The sequence below is a fragment of the Littorina saxatilis genome, linkage group LG16 (genome assembly GCF_037325665.1).
Source record: "Littorina saxatilis isolate snail1 linkage group LG16, US_GU_Lsax_2.0, whole genome shotgun sequence".
Taxonomy (NCBI): Eukaryota; Metazoa; Mollusca; class Gastropoda; order Littorinimorpha; family Littorinidae; genus Littorina; species Littorina saxatilis.
Window position 1 is genome coordinate 53,266,130 of NC_090260.1, and position 14,090 is coordinate 53,280,219.

The 14,090-nt window shown below is 40.3% G+C and overlaps 1 protein-coding gene and 1 long non-coding RNA gene across 2 annotated transcripts in view; both read right to left on the minus strand.

Annotated features, from left to right (window-relative positions):
• The window catches only part of LOC138950063 (uncharacterized), a 188,875-nt gene that overhangs the window by 61,205 nt on the left and 113,580 nt on the right, over positions 1 to 14,090 (minus strand). The gene's annotated exons all lie outside the window — the stretch shown is intronic.
• LOC138951242 (uncharacterized) lies at positions 5,541 to 10,311 on the minus strand. The gene is made up of 4 exons (XR_011451069.1): positions 9,366 to 10,311; positions 8,895 to 8,979; positions 7,326 to 7,372; positions 5,541 to 6,598 (listed from the first exon to the last, which is right to left on the minus strand). It is a non-coding gene; the product is annotated as an uncharacterized lncRNA (long non-coding RNA).

Here is a 14,090-nt window from a genome sequence, read left to right on the forward strand (position 1 = left end):
GGTTACCTTTACACTTTTTCAGTCGTTCCTCTTGACTCGTTCAGTTTTATAAAAATGCCAAGTGGAAAGGCATTCGAATTCTGCTTGTTGTTTGCTTAGTTTAACCTTTGCCGTGCTTCCTGGGTTCACCTGTACCCAGAGACACACTAAAATCATTGTAACTCTGGAACCATTAAAGGTATCGTTTTGAAATTTTAAGTATCTCTCACACACCTAATTTGCTCTCTGTCTGCAAATTTTTAGTGTGTACATGACAAAACATCAGAATTAATTGATTATGATAATTTACATAAACACTACCGATGGCGCGGGTTCACACATACCCATACTTTTAAAGAGTAGTAGTGATTGTAACTATCCCTCTGCCGACGGCGCGGGTTCTGCTACACCCATAATTACCAAAGCGGCGGAACAGTGTCTGTCTGCCTGTTTGTCTCCAAGAGACTGTCTGTCTCTCTGTTTGTCTGTCCGTATCTCTCTGTCTGTATGTCTGTTCAGTTGCTCTGTCTGTCTGTCTGTCTATCTGTCTATCTGACTGTCTGTCTATCTGACTGTCTGTCTCTGTCTCTCTCTCTCTGTCTCTCTCTCTGTCTGTCTCTCTCTCTCTGTCTCTCTCTCTTAGTCTCTCTCTCTGTCTCTCTCTCTTAGTCTCTCTCTCTGTCTCTCTTTCTTAGTCTCTCTCTCTCTCTTTCTTAGTCTCTCTCTCTCTCTTTCTTAGTCTCTCTCTCTCTTAGTCTCTCTCTCTCTTTTTCTTAGTCTCTCGCTCTCTCTCTTTCTTAGTCTCTCTCTCTCTTTCTTAGTCTCTCTCTCTCTCTTTTTTTTTAGTCTCTCTCTCTCTTTCTTAGTCTCTCTCTCTCTCTCTTAGTCTCTCTCTCTCTCTTAGTCTCTCTCTCTGTCTCTCTTTCTTAGTCTCTCTCTCTCTTTCTTAGTCTCTCTCTCTCTCTATCTTAGTCTCTCTCTCTTAGTCTCTCTCTCTCTCTTTCTTAGTCTCTCGCTCTCTCTCTTTCTTAGTCTCTCTCTCTTTTTCTTAGTCTCTCTCTCTTTTTTAGTCTCTCTCTCTCTCTTTCTTAGTCTCTCTCTCTCTCTCTTAGTCTCTCTCTCTCTTTCTTAGTCTCTCTCTCTCTCTCTCTTAGTCTCTCTCTCTCTCTCTCTCTTTCTTAGTCTATCTCTCTCTCTTTCTTAGTCTCTCTCTCTTTTTTAGTCTCTCTCTCTCTCTCTTTCTTAGTCTCTCTCTCTCTCTTTCTTAGTCTCTCTTTCTTAGTGTCTCTCTCTCTCTTTCTTAGTCTCTCTCTCTCTTAGTCTCTCTCTCTCTCTCTTTCTTAGTCTCTCGCTCTCTCTCTTTCTTAGTCTCTCTCTCTTTCTTAGTCTCTCTCTCTCTTTTTTAGTCTCTCTCTCTCTTTCTTAGTCTCTCTCTCTCTCTTAGTCTCTCTCTCTCTCTTTCTTAGTCTCTCTCTATCTCTCTTTTAGTCTCTCTCTCTCTCTTTCTTAGTCTCTCTCTCTCTTTTTTAGTCTCTCTCTCTCTCTTTCTTAGTCTCTCTCTCTTTCTGAGTCTCTCTCTCTCTCTAGCTCTTTCTTAGTCTCTCTCTCTCTCTTTCTTAGTCTCTCTCTCTCTTTCTTAGTCTCTCTCTCTCTCTCTCTCTCTTAGTCTCTCTCTCTCTCTCTTTCTTAGTCTCTCTCTCTCTCTCTTTCTTAGTATCTCTCTCTCTCTTTCTTAGTCTCTCTCTCTTTCTTAGTCTCTCTCTCTTTCTTTCTTAGTCTCTCTCTCTCTCTTTCTTAGTATCTCTCTCTCTTTCTTAGTCTCTCTCTCTCTCTTAGTCTCTCTCTCTCTTTCTTAGTCTCTCTCTCTCTCTCTTAGTCTCTCTTTCTTAGTCTCTCTTTCTCTCTCTTAGTCTCTCTCTCTCTCTCTTTCTTAGTCTCTCTATCTCTTTTTTAGTCTCTCTCTCTCTCTTTCTTAGTCTCTCTCTCTCTCTTTCTTAGTCTCTCTCTCTCTCTTTCTTAGTCTATCTCTCTCTTTCTTAGTCTCTCTCTCTCTCTCTCTCTCTTAGTCTCTCTCTCTTTCTTAGTCTCTCTTTCTCTCTCTTAGTCTCTCTCTCTCTTTCTTAGTCTCTCTCTCTCTTTTTTAGTCTCTCTCTCTCTCTCTTTCTTAGTCTCTCTCTCTCTCTCTTTCTTAGTCTCTCTCTCTCTCTCTCTCTCTTAGTCTCTCTCTCTCTCTCTCTCTCTCTCTCTCTCTCTCTCTCTCTCTCTCTCTCTCTCTCTCTCTCTTTCTTAGTCTCTCTCTCTTTCTTAGTCTCCCTCTCTCTCTTTCTTAGTCTCTCTCTCTCTCTTTCTTAGTCTCTCTCTCTCTTTCTTAGTCTCTCTCTCTCTTTCTTAGTCTCTCTCTCTCTCTCTTTCTTAGTCTCTCTCTCTTTCTTAGTCTCTCTCTCTCTCTTTCTTAGTCTCTCTCTCTCTTTATTTGTCTCTCTCTCTCTCTCTTTATTTGTCTCTCTCTCTATCTTTCTTAGTCTCTCTCTCTCTTTCTTAGTATCTCTCTCTCTTTCTTAGTCTCTCTCTCTCTCTTTCTTAGTCTCTCTCTCTTTCTTAGTCTCTCTCTCTCTTTCTTAGCCTCTCTCTCTTTCTTAGTCTCTCTCTCTTTCTTAGTCTCTCTCTTTTTCTTAGTCTCTCTCTTTCTCTCTCTCTTTCTTAGTCTCTCTCTCTCTCTTTCTTAGTCTCTCTCTCTCTCTTTCTTAGTCTCTCACTCTCTTTCTTAGACTCTCTCTCTCTCTTTCTTAGTCTCTCTCTCTCTCTCTTTCTTAGTCTCTATCTCTCTTTCTTAGTCTCTCTCTTTCTTAGTCTCTCTCTCTCTCTCTTTCTTAGTCTCTCTCTTTCTCTCTCTTTCTTAGTCTCTCAGTCTCTCCCTCCCCCTCTCCCTCCCCCTCTCCCTCCCCTGCAAGAGGTCGGTGAAGGGAGAAACTCGATGCAACCACTGAAGTAGCGCTGTGGGTTTCCCTGAACCCACCCCGTCGTTAGATAAATAAACGGTAAAAACACTCTTTCAAATGTATGGGTTCAGACAAACCCGCATCGTCGTTAGAGAAATAAACGGTAAAAACCCTCTTTCAAATGTATGGGTTCAGACAAACCCGCATCGTCGGGAGTGTGTAGTCAAAAGCGGCATCCGGCAAAGGTTAATACCCAATTTAACAAAAATTTAATTTTCAAACTTGCTTCCTTTTGTATGTGCAAATGTCCATCGTGTCACGAGCGTGTCCATCGTGTCACGAGCGTGTCCATCGTGTCACACTGCACACTAAGGCTTAATTTGCAAACCAAAGATGTTGTTTCATAATGAAGGGTTTTGGGTGCTTGTTGCCATCGTTTAGAGTTACTAGTAAAAAAAAGTTTCACATAAATGTGTGCATTTGTTTCAGTTTTATGTGTGTTGACGTGTGATGTGATGTGATTTATTACTTTTTCTTTCTACTCTATTATTTTCTGTAATCAATGTGTTAGGCGCGTTTGATCGATCTGCGCGATCGCGCGATCGCGCTGCGCGTTTGGTGGATCGATCAAACGCGCACACATCGATCGATGTGTGCGCGTTTGATCAATACAAAGAATACAAGAATCGTTAAAACGCGCAGCTCTTATATACTTGCGCATTTGGACGATCCGTCTCACAAATCACCATACTACGCACACACACGTCTGCTGGCAATGACCGGAAGTTATGACCGGAAGTAGGCCTAGCTATAAGTGTCTAAACAACAATCTGTAAGACATTTTAAAAAAGAAGAAAAAATGGGATTATATTGTACCAAACACTTAGACTACCTCAAAGACATCACATCACAGGTATATATGCGTCGAGGTTGCACCTGATCATCCATTTCACATGTATTAGCTCATTGAGTGTTTAATTGTCCTTTAATAGCAAATGATTTAAAAGTTCAGCTGTTTTCATGAGATCAGTGTCAGAGGAATGGACAGAGATGAGGAAGGAGGGATTGGGGGAGAGACTGAGAGACTAAGAGAGAGACTGAGAGAGAGAGAGAAAGTGTGTGTGAGAGAGAGAGAGAAGAGAGAGAGTCAGAGAGGAGAGAGACAGAGAAGAGAGAGAGAGAGAGACTGAGACTAAGAGAGAGAGAGAGACAGAGAGAGAGATCCTGAGAGACTGAGCGACTAAGAGAGAGAGAGAGAGAGAGAGAGAGAGAGAGAGATGGAGAGAGAGAGACTAAGAGAGAGAGAGACAGAGAGAGAAGAGAGAGCGATAGAGAGAGAGAGAGAGACTAAGAGAGAGACAGAGAGAGAGAGAGACTGAGAGACTAAGAGAGAGAGAGAGAGAAACATTGAAACATAGAACTTTATTACAGGAAAGATAGCATTAGGTCCGTAGGACCTTTCTTCCAGCTAGTCCTGATCTAAGCAAAATGGTTATAATCGAAATGGGAATACATAGGAACAAACTTTTTCTGATCAGTGAAACGCAGACACACGCAATAATAGTAATATAAGAATAAGATCATAAGAGAGAGAGAGGGAGAGAGAGAGAGAGAGAGAGAGAGAAAGAGAAAGAGAGAGAGAGAGAGAGAGAGAGAGAGAGAGAGAGAGAGAGAGAGAGAGACTGTTTGAAAGATTGAGAGGCCTGACAACAAACAAATCAAAAACGTTGTTGGGGTATATTTCGGAACATTCCTGTATTTGAAACTTTTCACTTCCGGCGTGCGATGTGTGTGTGTGATAGGGACTTACTTTGTGACAGATCGTCCAAATGCGCAAGTATAAGAGCTGCGCGTTTTAACGATTCTTGTATTCTTTGTATCCTATTCTTTGCATCGATCAAATGCGCACACATCGATCGATGTGTGCGCGTTTGATTGATCCACCAAACGCGCAGCGCGATCGCGCGATCGCGCAGATCGATCAAACGCGCCTAACAAATGCACTTTCTTTAAAAGAAAACCCACATATTTTGATTTATTCCATTGAAGGCTGATCTGTGTGTTGTGTAACTGAAAAGAAATGGACTGAGTGATTACATTTATCATAAAAAAAACTTGTCCGTGACACGACGGACATTTTCACATGTGTACATTTTTTCACATTTTTATATTTCTTCACATAGTTTTGTAAAAGTGGCAAGAAGCGACCTATGGAATACGCAATGTGTATAGTTCAACATAAAATTATTGCTGATTCCTTTGGTGAAGATTATTCCCCCCCTATTTTTTTTTCCTTTTTGCCCCCAAATTGAAAACCCCTCATGTAACTGAGAGGAACCGATGTATTTCAGAAGGAAGCAGCTTCTGCCTCAGAGCCCGTATCTCGTGCTATGGAGCCACTATAGAAGAGAAATGTCTCTTCCGTAGTTTGACCCAACAGACAGAGAAGTCAAGGGGGGTAATCTGTCGACAGCAGTTTTATTGCTGGTTTGTATTTGATCTTACAAACCATTCTTATTAACTTGTATAATTAGTTTATCGCTTCAGTAAACACGCATCTATTTTGAAGAATACGTATTTTTTTCCAAAAAACAAAACAAATCGCATTCAATATTTCACGCAAATTTTATTAATCCGCAAACAATTTTGCATGAATTAGGGAGAGAGTACGAGTGCGTAGTTTTTGAGTGGAGTAGCAGAAATGCTTTAGCCTTGTACACATTATGTTATTGAACTGCTTAGCGGAGATTTCCAGATCAATTATACGGCGGTGAAAGACTGGTCTCTAGTACGGTCTATACATACAAAATATAAAACTAAACAAACAAACCAACACAAAAAAGGTTTGTGTTGCACGTAGGATTTAAGTATTTAATTGAATAGAAAAGGCAACATCGGAATAAAAACAAATCTCGTGGTTCTCTTGTCAAGGAGTAAGCCCAGAATATGAAAGAAGATTGTGGAGTAGGCTGCTTTCTATTCTACTGCTCTAAATTAGCAAGAGGCAAGCTTTACAATGCTATTCACACCAGGATGCAAAGCATTCAGTGCTAAAGCTCTCAAATCACAATAGTTACAAGACAAAACACACTTCTTGGGGCTACCAGAAATGTTGAACACAATTGGACACATTTTGTATTGCCTCCCTTGAATAAAACTTATTAACAAAATTATTCTGAGAAAAAAAAGTTATACTTAAAAGCAATGCTATTAAGAAATAGGTAGACAACCCGTGTAGATACCTTTATTCTTAAGACATTTTATTTTTGGAGGATGTCACGATGCAATTTTACAGATTTAAAAAAAAAAGCTTCAGATGGTCTCCCTTGAACAAACACTTCTTGTTACAATTTGCTTTTACTATGTGTTAGTTTTAAGGGTATATAGAAGAATAAAGAAAAAATGCTGCAAATTGACTGGAACGTATTTACAATTTAATTAAACAAAATGTTTCAAATTATCTGATAATGAAATTCTACATTAAAATTAAAGCAGATCTAGGGACTTGTGCACATGCAGGAAAGTCGCACCCAACATAAAACATAAGAAACTATGATCTGCATCTCTTGTTATGATGATAATGGCTGGCACCTGTCAACCGACTTGCACGCCATAATTATATATGTTTTACTATGCGCCCTGCATGTCAATGGCCTTTCTCTGGCATGGGTGACTCGATTCTGAGGAGATAAAAGAAAATGCATTTAGTGCAAGCAGTACATAATGACAACACAAATACAATAGCAGCTGCTGGTTTCAGAGTATTTAGTTAAAGGCCCACTCCAACTTGTTTGCCTTAATGTCGCAGATTTGGTCAGACTTTCACATTGAGTAAAACAACAAATTTAACAATGTTTCGATTTAAAAAAAAATATTATTCATTTTTGTCGTGTTTGGCCCAATTCACTGGAAATCTTACTCAAGGACAAGGATTTTTCTTAGGAATATTTGTATGTGAAGCTTCCAAGTTCTAGCTTCAGAAACGTCCAAGAAACCCTCAATAATGGATTTTGTTGTGCCCAGTGATGGCTATCCAACCGAGTGGCGGAGCACTGGTGAATCCTTTCATTCTCCTGATTGCTTGATTATGTAATGACATTGTGGAGTTGGTAGTTATGTGAGTGTGTAGTGCCTGCTCTTCGTTGTTTAGTCGGGGGGAGGGGTGTATTGAATCATCTGATCATAAAGTAAGACTTCACTGTGATGTGCAGAGATTTAGTCAGGTACACAAAATTGCTATGCTATCACGAAATTAGATGTTATATCCTCTAGATGGGCAACACAACTACATCAGATTTCATGGTTGGGTTTTCGCAAGTCAGCAACATGTTTTGAAGTTCTCATTGGGTAATCACGGCTGACATCAAACACAGAAAACGTGAGAAAAACATAAATCAATGAACTCACCTTCACTGCATTGGGATACTAGCCATATGGGTCTGCCGAAGTAGCTCCTGCACATATTTAATCAAGTATTCTTCTTATTAACATGTTCACACTAGGTATACAAAAATAAAAAATAAAGCACATTCAGACAGGTTGGACCCATTACAGCTGCTGTTCCAGACCAAAGGCCGTGTTTCCCCTTACTCTGTGATTGTAATCATAATTATTGTTTATGAATGACTTCAGTTTTTCTAAGTAAATCTCTCGTTGTAATTACTGGTAAATGCATTATCCCAATTAAGATACCCCCCGCGGGTTAGGGAGACTAGAAAGAATTTACCCGATGCTACCCAGCATGTCGTAAGAGGCGACTAACGGTTCTGTTTCTTCTCTTCTTTTGTCTTATTTCTGCCTTACCAGTCCTTTCACCTATATTTCCTTCCAAGAAAACTCTCCCTACTATTCCCTGCAGTTTTCCAATTATTTTCTTGTTGTCTTATTTCTACCTGACTGGATCCATCACCTTTATTTCACTTACCAAAAGTCTTCTTTTCCACATCCTTATTTCTCTGCACCCCGCATGTCGTATGAGGTGACTAACGGATTCTGTTTCTCCTTGTACCCTTGTTGAGTGGTTCTTGTATAGAATAATAGTCAATGTTTGTAAAGATTTTAGTCAAGCAGTATGTAAGAAATGTTTAGTCCTTTGTACTGGAGGCTTGCATTCTCCCAGTAAGGTCATATATTGTACTACGTTGCAAGCCCCTGGAGCAATTTTTTGGTTAGTGTTTTTGTGAACAAGAAACACTTAACAAGTGGCTCTATCCCATCTCCCCCCTTTCCCCTATCCCATCTCCCCCCTTTCCCTCGTCGCGATATAACCTTCGTGGTTGAAAACGACGTTAAACACCAAATAAAGTAAAGTAAACCAATTAAGATATCCTCATATGTAACCTGCGTAAACTTCATTTCAAGGGTTTAATTTTTTTTTTTAACTGGCCAAGAAATTATAAGTATTCCTCAATTATGTTCCTGTCAGCCTCAATGAGGTAATCTTATAAAAAAAATTGTATAAAAAAGTAGCATCTTATAATATTCTCACGTGAATTATAGCTAATCAGAAAACTAGTAATACTAGTATTTAATTAAAAAAAAAAAACTCAAAATGAAAATACAGGCATGCAACATTATCCTTGCTGTTTTGTGATAACCCTTACCATCGACTATTCTATTTCATTTCCATCTTAACAGGCGTAGCACCTCTCTGGAAGCCAAAAGAACACTTTAAATCCACCCCCCCCCCCCCCAGTACTGAGTAAACATTGCTGTGCATATTTTTTTTTTAAATGCAATGCCTGAGTCTCCAGTCACCTGTTTATGTTGTTGACCTTGTACTTGTAGCTTAGCTGTTCAAGACACTGTTTCTCTGATCACATGATCAAAATTCAAATACAGAATAAACCATTTTTGATTCTATTTCTTCAAGTTGAACGTCTTCATATGTAATTGCCACAATTTACAGAGTTTCTGAATAAATACTGCAAGAAAAACCAACAGAGTTTGTAAATATACTAATATACCTATATTTACCTTATGACATGTGTGGTACAGTGGCTGCTAAAACGTCCGTTACACCTGTCTGCATATATTAGGTGACACTCAGCCCTGATGGAGACTGAAAAAAAGTTCCTTTGTCAGTACCCTGTGTATGAGTGTGGTCGAGTATGTTCTGGAACTATTAGATTTAGAGCACACACATGTGCATACGGCAACATATGTTGCACGGAAGGGGGGGGGGGGGGGGCTTTTAGAGGTGTAGTTGTTGGACTGTAGTGTAGAGGCTGATTGGCAGTGCTATGGGGTGAGGGTGGTGCTGGGGCGGAGAATATATCGTATGTAATTGAATACTAATAAGCATGATCAGTTAGACTCGAGTTAAAAACTATGTTGATCGCCACAGACATTACATAATAGATCCCTGCGCCTTGAGTCCGAGTCTGGAGATACGCGCGCGATATAAGACTTCATATAATTTAAAAAATCACAAGCATGTTACTGTACCTTTCGTTTTGCCATTGAGATTGGTAGAAGGCAATGTTGAGTGGTGAACACAAGTTGCGTTGATCACTGCTTCACCATGTGGTCAATCCCCTTTGATCCGCAGATTGCACCAGCACAAACCAACACAGTGTTATGATCGTAAACAGCCCACATGGCCAATAAATCTAAGAAAACAAACACTAGATAGATCTAATCGGAGACCCTGCAAACCGAGTCATGCTTTTGAAATTCAATGAAAATCTGTCTGTCAATGAAGCAGATAGATCTATCCTTGCGATTGTTTTTGCAAGCAGATAAATGTTTGAACTTCACTTATTCCGTTTTCATTCAACAAATTGATATTTTGCAAGATGCATTTCGTGCCAATGAGCTGAACAAACAATCAAAATCAAGCAAGTGGTACATTCTTGAAGACAAAATTCAGTCACGCAAACAAACTGAAGGGAAAGAATCTAGCTTACTGCTGTACTGATTTCGCCAAATAAAAGCATTTGCATGCCGAAGTTATTCCTGCTTTGATTCCAATCATTCTAATTGATCTGAATGCAAAAAATATACGTAAACGAGCTGATCAAAAATGAGTAACATTGCACCTGCCTATAGACTGTACTGCGAAAGCGAAGGTCGTCTGCGACTGGAGATTTTGAAGTCGAACAGCGTCGTTTCTTCACTCTCAGCGGTTGTCTTCATCGGAAAAGTGAAAAGCCTGACTTGCAATCTAGCGAAAGACACATTCTGTCTTTCCGTTCGGGCGTTGTTTTTGTGTACAATCTCTGAAAATGTTATTTCGAAAAAGGCGGCCGTCATTGTTTTGGGGTTTCCGCCTAGTGGTGTTTTAAACCGGTTTCAGACCGGAACACACTGAGGAGATGAGAACAAAATGGCAGCCCCCATGAAATCCGAAAGGTCACGGAAAAAAGTCGTGAATACCATGGATGGACGGAGCTGTAACTTATACTTATTTTCACTCTGTTTTTGATAAGCTTCTTTAGTTTCCTGGTGTGCTTCAAATAATGCTCTCATCAACCCGAAACAGATAAATCTAGAGCATATTTTAATTAGGCTGACTTGTACACTAAGTTGTTTCATGTTATTTTGAAATATAGGGGGCTTTTTACAGTGATTCGTGAAGGCCGCTTCATTGGTCCATATTAGGCGCCCAGGCTCCTAATATGGACCCTTTATGATTTGTTCTGTATTAAGTTTTGCTGAATATGTATCAAAGCTATTTCACTTTAATTAGGCCTCACGGTTAACCTAACAAACACAAAATGAAACTTCTGCGCAAGAAAACAAGCTAGTTATCAGCATGAAAAAAGGTCCATATTAGGAGCCCTTCCCCTAATGTGAGAGTTGTCCACAATTTGTATTCACTTTATGAGCGTAGTTCCGAGTTTCTGTTACCACACACCGAAAATGGAATTCTGATACCTGGGTGTGTCCTGACCCCGTTTAAGGTCGCTTCTTTTTCCCCTTGATAATCAGGCAAGCAATGAATGAATGTTATGACGTGCCGTTTGATACTAATTGCAGGGTTTCTCCGGCAAAAACAAACACGTTGCGTAACGCGATATTACTACATTTAGGCAAACTGTCTAACTCACGGTATCAAACTGAACGCACTGCATTTTTACACCAAGACAATACGACAGTTATGTGAAAGTAAAGGACAATTCTCTGAAATTCGGATCACTTCAATGTCCATCGTTCAATGAAAACGACACGGCAGTTTCTGCTATTAGGTTTAGTTCACAGACACAGCCGGAATCTGACCCCTTTATCACCCCTTCCTCAGTGCCAGGCCGCCAGCGGTAATTAATCACCCATCCCCCGGTTCAGCGCTGGCAACACAGTAGTGACTGTACAACCGCGCGATAGCATCACCCACACAAGCTATCTCAGCAGTAGAAGGCTAAGAGAAAAGCTCCCTTCTACTAGCAGGCCAGAGTGCGGCCTAGCTCAACCTCTCGGCAGCTACGCACTGCTATCTCTGCCTTGCGAGTAAGCTGTGTGTTTTGAAAACACTTCTATCTTGTTAGTTCTCTTGAATTACGATGTCAGCATGTGTGTTATTTACACATAGCCTTGTAGTCAAGACCATAAACTTTCAAACGATACTAAATATGACCACTATGCTGTAGGTGTGCCACTGCTGTAGCCTGCTGAAAGAAGACAGACAGAGAACAGTACACACGGCACAATGTAATTAATGACATGTATTTGAGTGGCTACAGATCGCGCCACGGTCCACTTTTGAAGACAGAACAAATTAAAAACAAATCTGCAAGGTTAATGTTAACAGATGTTCATGCTGACACTTAAAAGATTTTTACCTTGTGTGTGTGAGGTATCTTTTCTTGAGCCCGCTTACAGGTATCCAAGTAGGAAAACAGTATTCCAAAATGTCAGCACACGGCAGTTGTTGTTGTTGTTATAGCTAGATTTACTTCCATGTATCTTGGGGTAGATTTAAAGAAGGCTGTTCACATTATACTGACACCAGCAAACCAGGGTCGGCTGGAATCATACTGACACCAAATGTTACTAATGGCTTGAGCTTGTTCCTTAACACGATCAGCTGTTGTGTTTGAGGGCGTACGGTTTAATTGCTTTGAATAGCACTTCTGACAAAACGTGGTCGAATGTTTTGCACTAATATCAGAAGATACATCAATGTTAAAAAAGTTTTTCAGTTTGTCCGCATAGTCCACACACAGTTTCACATTACAATGTCGATCTTTTTTTGTTCTTGCAGAGCGTTCCCCACACAGTCTACACAATGCATTAACACAAATTAGATGTTCAGTTTCAGTATGCTCCATTATGAAACACACTGCATACCAAACATACACTGTCACATGAAGACAAAGAAGAAAACTGGAAATATTAGGTCACACTGCTGCACAAAATAACTGAGTGTGATGTCACTTGTAATAATACTATGATTCAATCCTTTCTTTTCTGCTGAACAGTGGGTGAAAAATTTGCCTGTCACAACACAATGCCACACAAATGAAACACACAGCGTACATGTACTCTGATGATCAGAAACTAATACAAGACAAAAAGTCTTTCAGACGAAACCACATGGAAAGTGCTCCAGACAGGGCTCTTCAAGATATAAACTAGAAACAAAAATCTGGTTCTGCTGCCAGGCAGTGGCAGGAAGGCAATTAAACCGTGGGAAATTGACTCATTTTCTGCTGCCAGCAAGTGGAACAAAGAAGGCTGAAGCCCCAGCAGGGCCAGGAATGTGACAACAGATAAGCAGGGCAGGGGCTGCATGGGCAGGCGCCTGCAGCAAACTTAATCATGCCATCTGTGAAAGGGGGAACCGCCGTGACGACCATCCGAGTTGTCGAGAAGAAGTTCTGAAACACGTCACGATCCAAATCAAAAGACGACATTCTATTCTCTTACGTCACTATTCTTGGTTTACGGTACCATTCGGCGGCTTTGCTACGAGTATGATCCCAAAGAAGACTCCTTAGCAGCTACGGAAGTGCCTGTCTTGTTTATTTTGAAAAAAAAATGATGCGTAAAACTGTCCAAAACAAAACGCAATAAATTCGCTATCGTTAGATGCGGCTTTAATATCCACAGTTATCAGTCACAATGTCTCAAAAGGCAGAAAGATATCAGATCTCGGCTTTTCAGATCTCAGATCTCGGATTCTTCATTTCTCGACATTGTGACTGATAATTTAAGATACAGCATGACTTCCCTTCTTTGTCTCTGTTAATCAAGGGAGAAAATATCCAGCGATATTTCTCCGTAGGCCTAAAGTTCGGCCATGACCTAGTCAAAATAACTTGCGCAGCCGCAGAAACAAGAAAATGGAAATCTTATGAAGCCGTCATCAACACGAACACAATGATTGCAGAAGCAAACTCTGTACCTACACGACCGAGACACAAGACTGATTATTTCACAGCTGCAAAGGGTAAGCTTACTCACGTCAGGTCTTCACTGACAAGCTAGGAACAGGCGGAAAATTCCAAACAAAAGTAAATGACGTCAAAGTCTCTTTCGCTTTGCGTGTAACTTTGTCATGACGTCTTTTTGTGACGACAGTATACGCGACAATTTGTTCGCTTCCGGTGTCATTTTAGACTGAAAAGCAACTCAAAAGAAGGAGCTAAGCCTCTGTCTTGAAACAGCTGAAACACTCTTTTGGATTGCTGTTTCAATGTTAACCAAAAAGTTAAAGAAAAAAACAAGGTTCAGTTGCGAACTGACAGCGGATTGAGCATTTATTCCTGTTGATGAAGGTACGATTGAAGCTTTATTCTCTCCGTCAACCAACAAGACTAGATTTGTAGCAGACGAAAAACAAAGTGTGCGTTTTTCCTGTCTCGTGAAGGCGATTATGTCGTTATAAGTTATCTGTACGTTGTAATGACATTTCAAAACAAAATTTAGCTTTGATGCGTCACGGGATAATAAGCTTATACGTTTTTATCCATGGAATTGTTTTTTTCGTCTCGGCAGGGTGAATGAATTCATTATGTCTTTTCCGGAACTGGACAAAACTGGCCTTGCCAAGACTGAAACAAAATATAGTTCTACAACTTCTAGGCTTGGGTTGATTGCCCATGGTGAATTTCCAATGATTTGTTGCCACATCCCATGACAAATTCTCTTTACTTTGGTCATGCCATATATACGTTACAGTTCCGTCCATGCATGGTATCGCGTGATATTTTGTCTCGACGGGGTGAAAGA